This window comes from Macrobrachium nipponense, chromosome 27 (genome assembly GCF_015104395.2).
Source record: "Macrobrachium nipponense isolate FS-2020 chromosome 27, ASM1510439v2, whole genome shotgun sequence".
NCBI classification, from domain to species: domain Eukaryota; kingdom Metazoa; phylum Arthropoda; class Malacostraca; order Decapoda; family Palaemonidae; genus Macrobrachium; species Macrobrachium nipponense.
The window spans coordinates 7,296,548-7,311,681 of NC_087216.1; positions in this window are offsets into that span (position 1 = coordinate 7,296,548).

Sequence of the window (15,134 nt, forward strand, 5' to 3'; positions counted from 1 at the left end):
TTTTGTATGTGTTGATTTGATATGATTTATATAGATTTTTGGCATTACGCCAAACACTGGGGCAACTAAGGCCATTCAGCGTTGAAACGGAAATTGACAGTAAAAGGGTTGAATGGTATTACAGGAGGAAAACCTCAAAGCAGTTGCACTATGAAACAATTGTTAAGAGAGGGTAGACAGCAAGATGGAAGAAAGAGACTGTGAACGGAAGAACAGTTAAAGGAATGAAAGTAATTGCAGCTAGGGGACGAAGGGACGCTGCAAAGAACCTTAATACATTGCACCGAATGAGGCGCACTGACGGCACTAACCCCCGTACGGTGCGTGTTTTTTTTTTATCTAGTTCTAATTTACTTCTCAGCGTCATGCCTGTTCCTCTGTGTCCTATGTACAAAAATTTTCCATTTTAGTCAATTTTGATTTTTTTATATTCGGACGTTGCCTTTTCTGTGAATTTTATTGTCAATATTTTGGTTTTAATTCTAGAAACCCTGATGATGCAATCATGAATTACGAAACGTTGGGAATATAAATGTAATCGAAAATGATTTAAGAGTATACATATGAGTATGTACACAAATTATATATATATATATAATATATATATATATATATATATATATATATATATATGTATATATATATATATATATATATATATATATATATATATATATATATATATATTATGAGCAAGGATCAAGTACACCCAAATACAGACATCAGACAGGAATACTCTTGAATGGTTTTCCATTACATATTTATACAAAACGTTTGTTTCGTAGTCCACTGCAGTTACAGATGAGTCAAGGTACACAGCTTCGCAGCTTTTCACGAAGAATTGTTTATGATGCATTGCACTGTAGTTAAGATCAAGGTCCCAGTCAATGGCATACTTAATAGCTAAAAGCACAAATAACAATTAAACTTCAGCCATAACTTTTAACCTATATAAAAATAATCTACTAATTATGTGCAAAGATAGGTCAGTGGTCAAGGTCATGCTTTGAGATTAAATGTCAAATTGGCTTTAACCTTAGCCAAAGCTTTTGACTTGTACAAATAGACATTAAATGTTTGTATGGAAACAGAGGTTATTCAGCAACGGGACCAACGACTTTACGTGGCTTCCGAACCACGTCGAGAGTGAACTTCTATCACCAGAAATACACATCTCTCACTCCTCAATGGAATGGCCGAGAATCGAACTCGCGACCACCGAGGTGGGACGCCAACACCATACCAGCCACGCCACTGAGGCGCTAGGATGCTTAAACCACTAATGATTTGGATGTATAGTCAGGTTACACTTAAGAGGTTAAATGTCATATAGGAATTTAGCCTTGGTCATAACTTTTGAACTAGATAAGGCAAAGGCTTCATTTACAGCACAAGTAATTCCCTAACGAAGTTGATGAGCAGAGTGAGATGAAGATCAAAGTCATACTTTAAGAACAAACTTTAAACATGAATTCAATTCTGACCACAAAGTTTGATTTATAAGCGATAGATTTATATAAGGTATGCATAATTGATAAAGATTGGTGAGCACAAGTAATCAAGTGTAAATGTAAAATTTCATATTACTAACAGTGCTGTATATGATTTGAACGAATTTGACGCTAATTTTTGTCAGAAATGGATGGTTAACCTATCACACCCCCATTAAGTATCACAATAATGGGCGACCATGATGGTTCTACCTGGGTATCTTGGGTGGTGGAATGCATTCATTTTTCATCGTATCTTCATACACCTTTTCCAATCGGCTCTTTCCCTTCAAGAGGTTAGAGGTCAAATGAGTTCGTCTTATAGCCTGAACTCCAATCATGCCCAGCTATTCATCTCTCTCTTTTCTCTATGATTTCCTGTCATTCCTACAGGTCTATGTCCGGCTACTTTCATATCTACTTCCTTTCTTCTCAACTGTTCCTCATTCTTTTTCATCCAAGACCTCTCAATCCCCGAGAGCTTATTATTTTTCGCATTCTCTTCATACAATATCTATCCACCAGTTCTTTCATAATACGATCTTCTTCAGTAGACCTTGAAATTCTATAGCTGAACTTTTTCCAACCAACATATCCCTGGTCACTGCCTATGTTCCTGCTCCAAAGTATAGGCCTCATATACGCAACATGAGTCTTTGCTCTCCGAATCTAATAGGACATTAACATTCTAGTTATCTCTCCCTCTATTTCATCCATGCTGCAGCTAACCTCTTTCTTACTGCTCTCTCAACTTTTGCTTCACAGTCTAGTGTATCCACTAGGAAACAACAGTGCTCTACTTCTGAGACCTGCTTTTCAGGACACGGTTCTTGGTTCTGGTCTCTTCATGGTAACCAGTCTTGTAATGAAGAACAGCACTGCCCCCAAGGGACCCAAGCAACCAAAGACCTTTGTGGTTTACAAATCTGAGTTTTTAGAAGAAGAATATAAATTTCTTGAAATACGCTATACTAGGCACACAGTGACAACCCTAACCACAAGACTTAAAGGCTATCACAACAGTGGAATCATCCGCCAGGATGTTGTAGATGTACATATTACTAGACACATTTTGTTGACTAAGAGGCTAGCTAGTGACAGCTTTGGTCTTGAATGTCCAGGTGTCTTAAAAATAAATAAAAAGATGTCATGGGATGAACAGCAGCAAGAATTCCCCCTCAGGTCTAAAATCACACTGAGTGCTACCTCTGACTCCCGATCAGTGCTGCCACACTCTCGGATTGGAATTATCGTACTGGCTCCTCAAAATTATGGGTTTTCAGTAAAAAATATCGTACAAAATTGTAGATTTTATCGTAATTATTATCTCACACTTTCTGATATTTAACACATTTTTATAATTTGACAAAATAATGAATTTATGTCTTTGTAGTCATTAATATCTTGCAATTTACATATATAATTAAGAAAAAAATACAAATGAAAAATTTCTCTCTACAAAAACGAAAAAAAAATGGAATTATGAACAATTAGTTAATGTTATCAACAATTGTTACGGACAAATTATTACTGTTGTAAAAAAAGTATACAGCTTAGAACGTCACTTCTTTCCATAATGTAAACTAAACTGATAACGAATTAACACGAAGATATGTGAGTTGATAGGCCCACCCATACATATCTTTAAGCACCCCAAAACATCGAAAATCAAAATAGCATCACTGGTACTGATACCTATCCCATGATAAAGGAATTAATAACAATAATAATTGTAAAGTATATCTTTAAGAATCTTCTTCCTAATCAAATTCATGTTCTCTGACGTTCTGGAATATCTGAGCATAATTATTTATTCTGGAAAACATATCATTTGCAGGAGTAAAATGAACACATGACCCTCCTGAATCTTTGATGCAACTAGCAGAGAGTAAAGCCCCATTAACTGTCCTTGTTTTCAGTCTGTTTCTTTGTTTAGTTTTAGAGAGGTTAACTTTACTGAACACTCGTTCGCATTCAGCATTAGAGTGCGGCAAGCAAAGAGCAGTTAGAGCAAATTTGGCTAGGTCTGAAAAACTACTATTTTTTTTTTTTTTTTCCTCCTGGCCGGGGGCCCGACGCCAGGCAGCCCGATTCGTTCTCCTTCCCACCAGTGGCCCCACCCCAGGGGACCTGTGGCAGGCCAGGCCCACACGACCTGAGCAAACATCACCCATCCATCCCGGGACCGGTGGCTAGCCCTGCCCAACAATCCCAGGACACATGGAAGACATTGCTCGCCGGTCACGTAGCAGACATCGCCAGCCTGTCCTGGGATGCATGGCAGGCCCTGGCCTGCCCGTCCCGGGACACAGGGCAGACATCGCCCGCCTGTCCCGGAACGCGCTAAGCCCCTACCCATCCTGGGATCAAAGGTGGGTTTGGTCCATCCATCTGAAAACCATTGGCAGATATTGCCCGCCCGTCCTGGTCACGTAGCAGACATTGCTGGCCTGTCCCGGGATGCATCGGAGGCCCAGGCCCGCCCGTCCCGGGACGCATGGCGGACGCCTGTCCGCCCGTCCCGGCACGCGCGGCGGATGCCTGCCCGCCCGTCCCGGCACGCGCGCGACGGACCTGCCTCCCGCCGGTCATGGCACGAGCGCTAGGCGGACGCTTGCCAGCCCGTCCCGGGACCAGCAGCGGAGCCTGCCCGCCCGTCCGGCACACTCGGCGGACGCCTGCCCGCCCGTCCGGGACGCCTCGGCGGACGCCTGCCCGCCCGTCCCCGGACACTCGGGCGGACGCCTGCCCGCCCGTTCTGGACCCGCGGCGGACGGGCCTGCCCGCCCGTCCTGAGACCCAGCGGCGGACGCCTGCCCGCCCGTCCCGGGGACCCGCAGGGGACGCCTCTGCCCGCCCGTCCCGGGACGCCCGTCCCGGGACGCTTGGCGGACGCCTGCCCGCCCGTCCCGGACCCTCGGTGGGACGCCTGCCCCCCCGCCCGTCCCGGGACGCTCGTCGGACGCCCATGCCCGCCCGTCCCGGGGACCCTCGGCGGACGCCTGCCCGCCCGCCCGTCCCGGGACCCTCGGCGGACGCCTGCCCGCCCGTCCCGGGAGCTCGGCGGACGCCTGCCCGCCCGTCCAGGGGACCCTCGGTGGACGCCTGCCCGCCCGTCCGGGACGGCTCGGCGGACGCCTTGCCCGCCCGTCCCGGGACGCTCGGCGGACGCCTGCCCGCCCGTCCCGGGACGCTCGGCGGACGCTGCACGCCCGTCCAGGGACGCTTGGCGGACGCCCTGCCCGCCCGTCCCAGGACGCTAAGGCGGACGCCTGCACGCCCGTCCCGGGACCGCTCGGCAGACGCCTGCCCGCCCCGTCCCGGGACGCTCGGCGACGCCTGCCCGCCCGTCCCGGGACCCGCCGGCGGATGCCGCTCGGTGGATGCCTGCCCGTCCAGGACCCTCGGCGGACGCCTGCCCGCCCATCCCCGACCCCCAGCGGGACGCCTGCCCGCCCGTCCCGGCACACTCGGCGGATGCCTGCCCGCCCGTCCGGGGACCCTCGGCGGACGCCTGCCAGCCCATCCCGGGACCACAGCGGACGCCTGCCCGCCCGTCCTGGGACCCTCGCGGACGCCTGCCCGCCCCCGTCCCGGGACCCCCGGCGGACGCATGCCCGCCCCGTCCCGGCACACTCGGCGGACGCCTGCCCCCCGCCCCGTCCCGGGGACCCTCGGCGGACGCCTGCCAGCCCATCCTGGGACCAGCAACGGACGCCTGCCCCGCCCGTCCCCGGACGCTCGGCAGACTCCTGCCCCACCCGTCCCGGACCCGCTCCCGGGACGCCTGCCCGGCCCGGTCCCGCACACTCGGCCGATGCCCCTGCCCGCCCGTCCCGGACGCTCGGCGGACGCCTTGCCGGCCGGTCCCCCGGATGCCTCGGCCGGACCCGCCTCCCACCCGTCCGGGACCCCGCGGCGGACGCCTGCCCGGCCCGGTTCCCGGAACCCGCCAGGGGACGCCCCTGCCCTGCCCGTCCCCGGGACGCTCGGCTGACGCCTGCCCGCCCGTACCCGGGACGCTCGGCGACGCCTTGCCCGCCCGTCCCGGGACGCTCGCGGAACGCCTGCGCCGCCCGTCCCGGGACCCCCCGGCGGACGCCTGCCCGCCCGTTCCCGGACGCTCGTCGGGACAGGCCTGCTCGCCGCGTCCTGGGAACCTCCACGCGGCGGAACGCCTGCCCGCCCTCCCGGGACCCGCGGCGGAACAGCCCTGCCCGCCCATGTCCCGGGACTCTCAGCGGACGCCTGCCCCGCCCGTCCCGGACCCTCCGCGGCGGACGCCTGCCCCGCCCGTCCCGGTACCCCCGCGGCGGACGCCTGCCCGCCCGTCCCGGGAACGCTCAGTGCGGCGCCCCGTGCCCGCCTGTCCCAGGCGCTTGGCGGATGCCTGCCCGCCCGCTTCCCGTCCCGGGACCGCTCGGCGGACGCCTGCCCGCCCGTCCCGGGCCCGGGACGCTCGGCGGACGCCATGCCCGCCCGTCCCGGGACGCTCGGCGGACAGCCTGCCCGCCCCCGTCCCAGGGACCCGCGGCGGACGCCTGCCCGCCCGTCCCGGGACCTCGCCCGCCACTCCCTGCACAGTGTAATAGCTATTCTGTACCTTAGAACCAGAATATGCCACTGCATCTTCTCAATTCTCCTGGGGATTCTCTGAATCTTCAACTTCTTTTCCTTGCACTCCACTAGTCCTACTCAATCCTTTCTTTCTTCTCCTGGCACCTCCACTAATCCTACTGAATCCTCTATATTTTCTTGGGGTTCTCCTAATCCTGTTTCTTCTCCCGGCACCTACACAAATCCCCTTATTTTCTTCACCGTTTCTATATTTCCTCCCTTTTCTTTTCCATCCAGGAATCAATAAAACTCTAAGAAAACATTTTAACATATTTATTTCCGTTCTAGTTCAATTTCCTTCAAGGATTAACAAAACAAACTTATTTCAAAATAAGCATAAACTTTCCATACAATAAACATCTTCCTCATAATTTCCACATCTTATCCGTCTGAATGAGGCCAGTGCAGTCTTCATCACGCCATTTCTTCAAGATCCACAGAAGCTTCTGCAGTTTTCACTTGCTCTCCTCCATTCGTCTTTATTTCTCCTGGAGCCATCCAACCTCATCATCCATCTGGTCGTTCCGTTCGCTCTGGACACCGGCCTTCTTCTCCAGCGACTCCAGGCGACCATTTCCTTCCTCTAGAAGGCATGCCAGCTCCTTCTTCTTGAGTTTCGCTGTCTCAACTTTACACTGAAGTCCACACTTTTCCTTCCAACAGGTCCTCCAAGTCCTTCTGCAGGCGCTCCAACCTCAGCTCCAGCTCTTTCCTGTCGGTTTCCCACTTTTCGCTTGAGTCTTTTTGTTCCTGGATGAGTCTCGCTATCCGCGCCGCTTCTGCCGTCTATAGCTGCACGTCTTTCTCCTTCTGTCGTAGCAGTTTCTCAAGCAGGCAGTTTGCGTCTGGCGACTGCCCAAACAGTTCCCTTATCCTCTCACAAAGGGCATCGTTCCTCTGACCAATTTCCTTCACGACGTTCTTCAGATGCTGGTTTTCTTCGGCCATCTTGACCATCTTGTCTTCCAGCTGCCGTTTCTCCCTCCTCTCTTTATCGTTCCAGCTTCGAGCGAGTGGGCCATCTCTTGCAAGGCCTGCTGTTGCAACCCCTCCTGAGTGATCTGCATTTCACGAATGCGTTCTTCTCTTCCGCCCGCCTTCTGCGTCTCTACTTGGTAGGCGAGCCTTTGTTGTAGCTGAAGAATTATTGTCCTGTCCAAGTGCACGCACTGCTCTCTCTGGCACTGGATGGCGTCTCGCAGGGCCGCAATTCTCTCGTTCAGTTCCTTTTCCTTAGGCTCTTCAGCTCCATCATCATCATCAGTCAGGAAAGAAATCTCGCCAGCGAATAGGCAGCCACACCAAACAAGATCACTATTCTTCCGGATTTCCAACAACATCTGGACAACAACGTCCTAATAACAGCTGCTGCCAAGGCCAGATAAGGCCACATTTTCTTCAAACTGAAATCCATATCTGAAGTATCTAGTTCATATACTCTCCTCTCCTCCACTCTCGTTTTTCGTTGATTTTCTATATTCCACGAGAGATATTTTGGTTTATCGAAATATAGCAGGAAAGATTCTGAACTTTAATTATGTCTTTTCTCTTGGTGTTATAAATTTCTGAAAAATCTCTCTCTCTCTCTCTCTTTCTTTCTTTCTTTCTTTCTTTCTTTCTTTCTTTCTTTCTTTCTTTCTTTCCCCGAAGGTCTGGAATTCTTCATTTGTTCCTTCATTTAGGTTTAAGGCTTTGGCATTCAAATAAGTTTGAGAGAGAGAGAGAGAGAGAGAGAGAGAGAGAGAGAGAGAGAGAGAGAGAGAGAGAGAGAGGGCGCGTATTTTTGCGTAGAAAAACAGAAAAATAGAGAATCTAATGTGTGTACTACCATGCTTAGTATATAATGCTTTAATTGAGGCTTATATTAATATTATTCATTTTTGTCTATCTATATATATATATATATATATATATTATATATATATATATATATATATATATATATATATATATATATATATATATATATATATATATATATATATATATGATATATAATCCCTAAGTCAGGTCACCTTTTACAACAATGCTGTCTACGCACGAGGAACGCCAAAGGACCCGAATGAATCAAAAGTATACTGAAGCAGGAATGCTGCACACCTTAAAGGGGGCTATTGAGACCAACTCATGGCAATAATGACAGCCCTTAAGCAAGCTTACCGCGCGTGCGCACGTGCGTGTGCGCGTAATATACGTGATGTAGCAACAGTACTGAGAGAGAGAGAGAGAGAGAGAGAGAGAGAGAAAATGGCTACGGTTGTTAATGATGATGTTTTTTTCCCGATCACAACCGTGACCAGGTAGTGTTTTTCTTCTTCTTTCGTTTCGAAAATAGCGTATTCAGGAACTTGACCTTTTTCTCTTTAAAGGAAATCCTGATAGGCCACAGCTGTGAGTAAGAATAGACCAACGTGAAATGACTGTTAACAGTGTTTATTTTATAATCTCATTACATTTTACTAGTATCTGTTTATTTATTTCATTATTTGTCCATTTATTTTTTTTTCTTTTCCAATTACTAGTCTCTTCTGTCTGTTTATCTGTTACCTTCTGTTACTACTTTCTAATGAACACCATAATATTCTTTGGAAGCTTGAATTTCAAGTCAGTGGCCCCTTTGGTGGGCTTGTTCCATATCAATACGGTTTTATAGAACCCCTTTCCTTTCTGCCTTTTTCTTATTTTTTTTCGGCCTGGGCCCTTGGGCAAGAACAGGACCTCTGGTTGCCCGTCCCAACTGCCCCTAACAATTCGCACGTCCGTCAACAATCATTATGCCAATGAGTAACTTGACTTATTGGGTAATAATAATTCACTGACACAGAACTCGTGCGTAACGCTGGCCACTTGTTTCTTAGAATGTCGGATGTCTGATACCATTAAGAAGTTTTCTGTTTCCTGATTTCGTGAGCTAGTTTATCGTCCCTTCTATTTTAACCTTTTTAGCCTTTCTAGGGGACCGTTGCAGTCTCAAAGTTAGTATTATTATTATTCTAAAGATGAACCCCATTCATATAGAATAAGCCCACCACCACAGGGTCCATTGACTTGAAATTCAAGAACAGAAGGTAATGGGATATACAGAATGAAGAGATCACCAAACTAACACACACACACACACACACACAGTTTCATTAGCGACTTGTGTTTGTGATGGTTAATTTTTCAGAAATCATTTTCACAAGCAATTTATAATTGTTACCAAAAGTCCCCCTACTCAAATGATTCTTCAATGAATTATTTAGTTCAATTGAACGTTTGCTACAAGTATGCACACACAAATACAGTCCGTATCTTTTTTTGTCTGCTCTCTCTCTCTCTCTCTTCTCTCTGCGTCCGGTTTTTTTTTTTACCTCATCTATGGCAATAAATTCGGGGATTTTCCTTTGTTTACCATTTTGTCTAATGAATTCATGATTCTCTCTCTCTCTCTCTCTCTCTCTCTCTCTCTCTCTCTCTCTCTCTCTCTTCTCTCTCTCTCTCTCATCTTGCCCCTAAGGTCTGGAATTCTTCATTTGTTCCTTCATTTAGGTTTAAGGCTTTGCATTCGATATAAGTGGAGAGAGAGAGAGAGAGAGAGAGAGAGAGAGAGAGAGAGAGAGAGTGTAATTTTGTGTAGAAAAACGGTGTATTGGTATATTTACATATGACAGTGCATGTGAAATTACTCCGTTTGGAATAGGAAAGCTAATGTGTGCGTGCCATTCTTCGTGCATAATGCTCTAATTGAGGTTTTTATTAATATTATTCTGTCCATCTAGGTTTATATTATATATGATATATATATATTATTATATATTGCTACTTTCAAAATGCATGTTTTCCCCTCTTTGAAATGTCTTGTAGATTGTGTGACATTTTTTCAGATTCCTAGATAGCTTAGAATAGGATGTTTTAAAATGTGTGTTCAGATTTCGCATGTATGTTCTTATAAAAGAATATGTATATAACGTAAAGAGAGAGATCTCCGTTTGCTTCCCTACTCTGTCAGCGCGTTTGATAGCGCGAGCTCGACTTCTGCGTTGTTGTCAAAACATGTCAATCTTATTGTCGCCCAGCCTCCGTCTCGTTCGAGTCGGGTGTGTCTTTCTTTTTTTTTTTTTAACAGACTCGTCTGGTACATGTATATCTTTGTCAAGTCCCACGTGGGCATTGCACATTTAGTATGTAAGATTGCGTCAGATTTCAGAACTTTCTGGAAGCTTTCGTACCAAGAAGGTATTTGTCATCTGCCTAGCCCAGTTTCCATGAAGGAAGAGATTTCATTCGATCATAGAACCTTGAGGCAGTCAGTTCTCTCTCTCTCTCGCTCTCTCTCTCTCTCTCTCTCTCTCTCTCACTCACTGACATCGAGATTATATTAACGTAACGTAAATTTGGTCACTCGTAACTTGTGAGAATTTAATATTTGATATTTCTTAGAGTTTATTTATTATTATTTAGTTTCTTTTGTGGAATCTGAACAAACATTTCGTAACGGCACCGGTTTTTGTTTTTTTGTAAAGTGTGATCAAGCCTGCAGCAAAGCAAAGAAAGAAATTGGTATACCAAGGTAAAGTGTGTTATATTTTTATTAGTTGCAACTAATAATGGATAGGGAGTGTGTTTAACTAATAACGGATAGGAATTGTGTTTAACTAATAACTAAAAGTTAATGGGAAAAGTGTTTGGTTAGGTTTACGAAGGTTTGGTAAAAACTGTTGGTTACAGTGTTTTTGAGTGAAAAAGATTTACACTTTTACACATTGCTGATTTTTTTTGTGTTTGTGTCTGTTCCATTGTTTGTGCACTTATTCATTTTCTTATTGAAGTGTGTCTTTTTGTTTTATATTTTCATTTGCATTCACAATTTAATTGACTTAATTATTTTCATTGCTTAATCATTGCACATTTAAGTAAACTTAACACTTGTGAATTAATTTGCATTTAGAATTCTTTTCAAGTTTTTATTATTGTTTAGCACTTGTGAATTAATTTCAAATTTTCAATGATTGCCTAACACTTTTGAATTTTGATTGAATTAATTTTCTTGAATTTTGTGATAATTAATTTGATTTAATTTTACTTAATTTGATTCAAAAGAATTAATAAACTTTGACTTGTTTTCAAGTAACAGTAATTTTCCCTGATATTGGTGAATTTCACTTATAAATTTTGAATTTAATAATAAATTTTTGTATTTAAAATTTTTATAAGTGTTTTCTTTATCTTACACCAGTATAATTATATTTGATTATGACTATATTTATGATAGGTAGAGACATAGAGTGGTAATTGATTTGCTTTCCTTCAAGTAACTTGAAGTGACTTAGAACCAGGGAAGTACTTAGACTTCTGAAATCAGGGGGGAAATACTTAGAGTTTTAAAGTTGTTGAAGGAGTTGATGCCCTTTGATTAAGTTGATTACTTAACAAGATTACCTCACACCTGTTTTTGATGAACTTAGTCTGATTTTCTGCAATACTGGTAAGTGTTAAGGGATCACTGTTGCCTTTAGAGTATTCAGTAAGTCCGTTTAAACGTTGTTATGAGGGTTCAGTTTGTCTGGCTTTGTGAGGTAATAATTGATAAATGGTAACCAGATACTTGGCACTTCGTAACAATATATATATATATATATATATATATATATATATATATATATATATATATATATATATATATATATATATATATATATATATATTATACACATATATATGTATGATATGTATGTATTGTATCTATGATATAATGTACCAAAGACTAGTCACATTTTAGACATGCGTCTATGAACGAGGAATGCCAAAGTACACGGATGATCAAAAGTACTAAAGCAAAACTGCAGACACCTTGAAAGGGGCTATTGACCACCCACCACTCGTGGCAATAGTGACAGCCCAGTTACAAAAGCATACCGCGCATGGGCCAGTGTGTGCGCGTGTGTGTAATATACGTGATGTTGCAACATTGTCAAGAGAGAGAGAGAGAGAGAGAGAGAGAGAGAGAGAGAGAGAGAGAGAGAGAAAATGGTGATAGTTATTAATGATGATGTTTTTCAGGATTACAAACAGTGGCCGGGTAGTTTTTCTTTTTCTGTTTTCATCATCGCGTATTCAGGAACACTTTTCTCCTTAAAGGAAATAGTGGTGGCCACAGCTATGAGTGAAAATAGATCAACGTGAAATGACGGTCTGAACAGACCACGGTACCGACGAAGGTAGGGCAGCTATTTACCGCTATCTTATACTCAGGTGCCTCCACTTGTAGTATTTGAATGTAAATTTATTCTTGTCAATCGAAATGTGTGTGGTGTGATGGTGTGAACGGCAGTTTTCTAAATGTGTGTGTGTGTGTGTGTCCATGAATACTGTAAGACGCACGCCTGGTGGAATAGTTCCTCCTATTTGAGCATACGCGACATGACGTCACGCATAACAGATGAGACGCACTAAATGGCTGCGCCCATGGTGCAATAGAAAATTGGTTGTAAAAATAAGAAAACTCCCCTTTCCAAAACAAATTTTCATCAGGGTACTTAAATGGAATAATCCCACATATGGAACATTCTGAAATGCAACCAGAAGTTCCCCTTTAAGGTCCGGAATGTGGGGAAATTGTCCATTTGACTTAAAACCGAAGTAGAAAATGTCACTCCCCTCGTCAATTTATCTATTCCGTCGAAATAACAATAAACTCCTTGATGACTCAACTGCATCACCGGAAAAATAAATCATAGCTAGTACCGAAATATGCCCAAAAAAGGTAATTGGACATGAGACTATGCAAATCTTAAGCAAGAATACTACATAGGGATTTACTTACATAATTGACAAATAATAATAATAATATAATAATAATAATATAATAATAATAATAATAATAATAATAATAATAAAAATATTCTTAATACCGAGTTCTATTCATTAAATAAATGAAGAAACAAACCAAATCGTCAGACTTGATTATAATTCACTTATATCACCAATTTTAACATCAAATTAAATGAGGATCAAATTTGGGATATGAGTATATATTCGCTCATTTGCCAGAAGAGTGTCTTGACTCGAAAATTGCTATATTTCGGGAAAAGCAATCTAAAGTTGAAATTATCTATACTCTGTCCATTTATATTTAGATGATTCTTTTACTGAGCTGTTTTAATGACAAATACAAATAAGAATTTTTCACCACAATATGGAATAAAGAACAGGCTGTCTGTTGGTATCAATAGCTCAAAACACATTTTTTTGAGTTGTGTCACTCTTCTGGCAAATGAGCGATGGTCCGACTGACAGTTCTATTTTTTACAGTGGACGTTCACTTCTAACAGTCGTGGGGGTGAAATGACGGGTATTAACTGTCCCCCTTTGATCCAGGTATTATTGTAGTGACTGTCCCGTTTATCCAGTGTTCTGTGGTGACACTCCCTTTCATCCAGGTATTACTGTGAAGACTGTCCCCCTTATCCAGGTATTACTGTGAAGTCTGTCCCCCTTATCCAGGTATTACTGTGAAGACTGTCCCTTTCATCCAGGTATTACTGTGAAGGACTGCCCCCCTATCCAGTATTACTGTGAAGACTGTCCTTTTATCCAGGTATTACTGAAGACTGTCCCTTTATCCAGGTATTACTGTGAAGAAACGGTCCCTTTTATCCAGTATTACTGTGAAGACTGTCCCTTTTATCCAGGTATTAATGTGAAGACTGTCCCTTTTATCCAGTATTACTGTGAGCTGTCCCTTTTATACAGGTATTACTGTGAAGACTGTCCCTTTTATCCAGGTATTACTGTGAAGACCGTCCCTTTTATCCAGGTATTACTGTGAAGACTGTCCTTTTATTCCAGGTATTAATGTGAAGACCGTCCTTTTATCCAGGTATTACTGTGAAGACTGTCCCTTTTATCCAGGTATTACGTGAAGACTGTCCCTTTATTCCAGGTATTTACTGTGAAGACTGTCCTTTTTTCCATCCGGTATTACTGTGAAGACTGTCCCTTTTATCAGGTATTAACTGTGAAGACCGTCCCTTTTATCCAGGTATTACTGTGAAGACTGTCCCTTTTTAATCCAGGTATTACTGTGAAGACCGTCCCTTTTATCCAGGTATTACTGTGAAGACTGTCCCTTTTATCCAGCTATTACTGTGAAGACTGTCCCTTTTATCCAGCTATTACTGTGAAGACTGTCCCCCTTATCCAGCTATTACTGTGAAGACTGTCCCCCTTATCCAGGTATTACTGTGAAGACTGTCCCTTTTATCCAGGTATTACTGTGAAGACTGTCCCCTTTTTTATCCAAGGTATTACTGTGAAGGACTGTCCCTTTTATCCAGCTATTACTGTGAAGACTGTCTCTTTATCCAGGTATTACTGTGAAAGACTGTCCCTTTTATCCAGGTATTACTGTGGAAGACTGTCCCTTTTATCCAGCTATTACGTGAATACTGGGTTCTCTTTTATCCAGGTATTACTGTGAAGACTGTCCCTTTTATCCAGCTATTACTGTGAAGACTGTCCCTTTTATCCAGGTATTACTCGTGAAGACGTCCCTTTTATCCCAGGTATTACTGTGAAGACTGTCCCCTTTTTTATCCAGGTATTACTGTGAAGACTGTCTCTTTTATCCAGGTATTACTGTGAAGACTGTCCCTTTTATCCAGGTATTACTGTGAAGACTGTCCCTTTTATCCAGGTATTACTGTGAAGACTGTCCCTTTGATCCAGGTATTACTGTGAAGACTGTCCCTTTTATCCAGGTATTACTGTGAAGACTGTCCCTTTTATCCAGGTATTACTGTGAAGACTTTCCCCCTTATCCAGGTATTACTGTGAAGACTGTCCCTTTTATCCAGGTGTTACTGTGAAAACTGTCCCTTTTATCCAGGTGTTACTGTGAAGACTGTCCCTTTCATCCAGGTATTACTGTGAAGACTGTCCCTTTTATCCAGGTATTACTGGTATTACTGTGAAGACTGTCCCTTTTATCCAGCAATTACTGTGAAGACTGTCCCTTTTATCCAGGTATTACTGTGAAGACTGTCC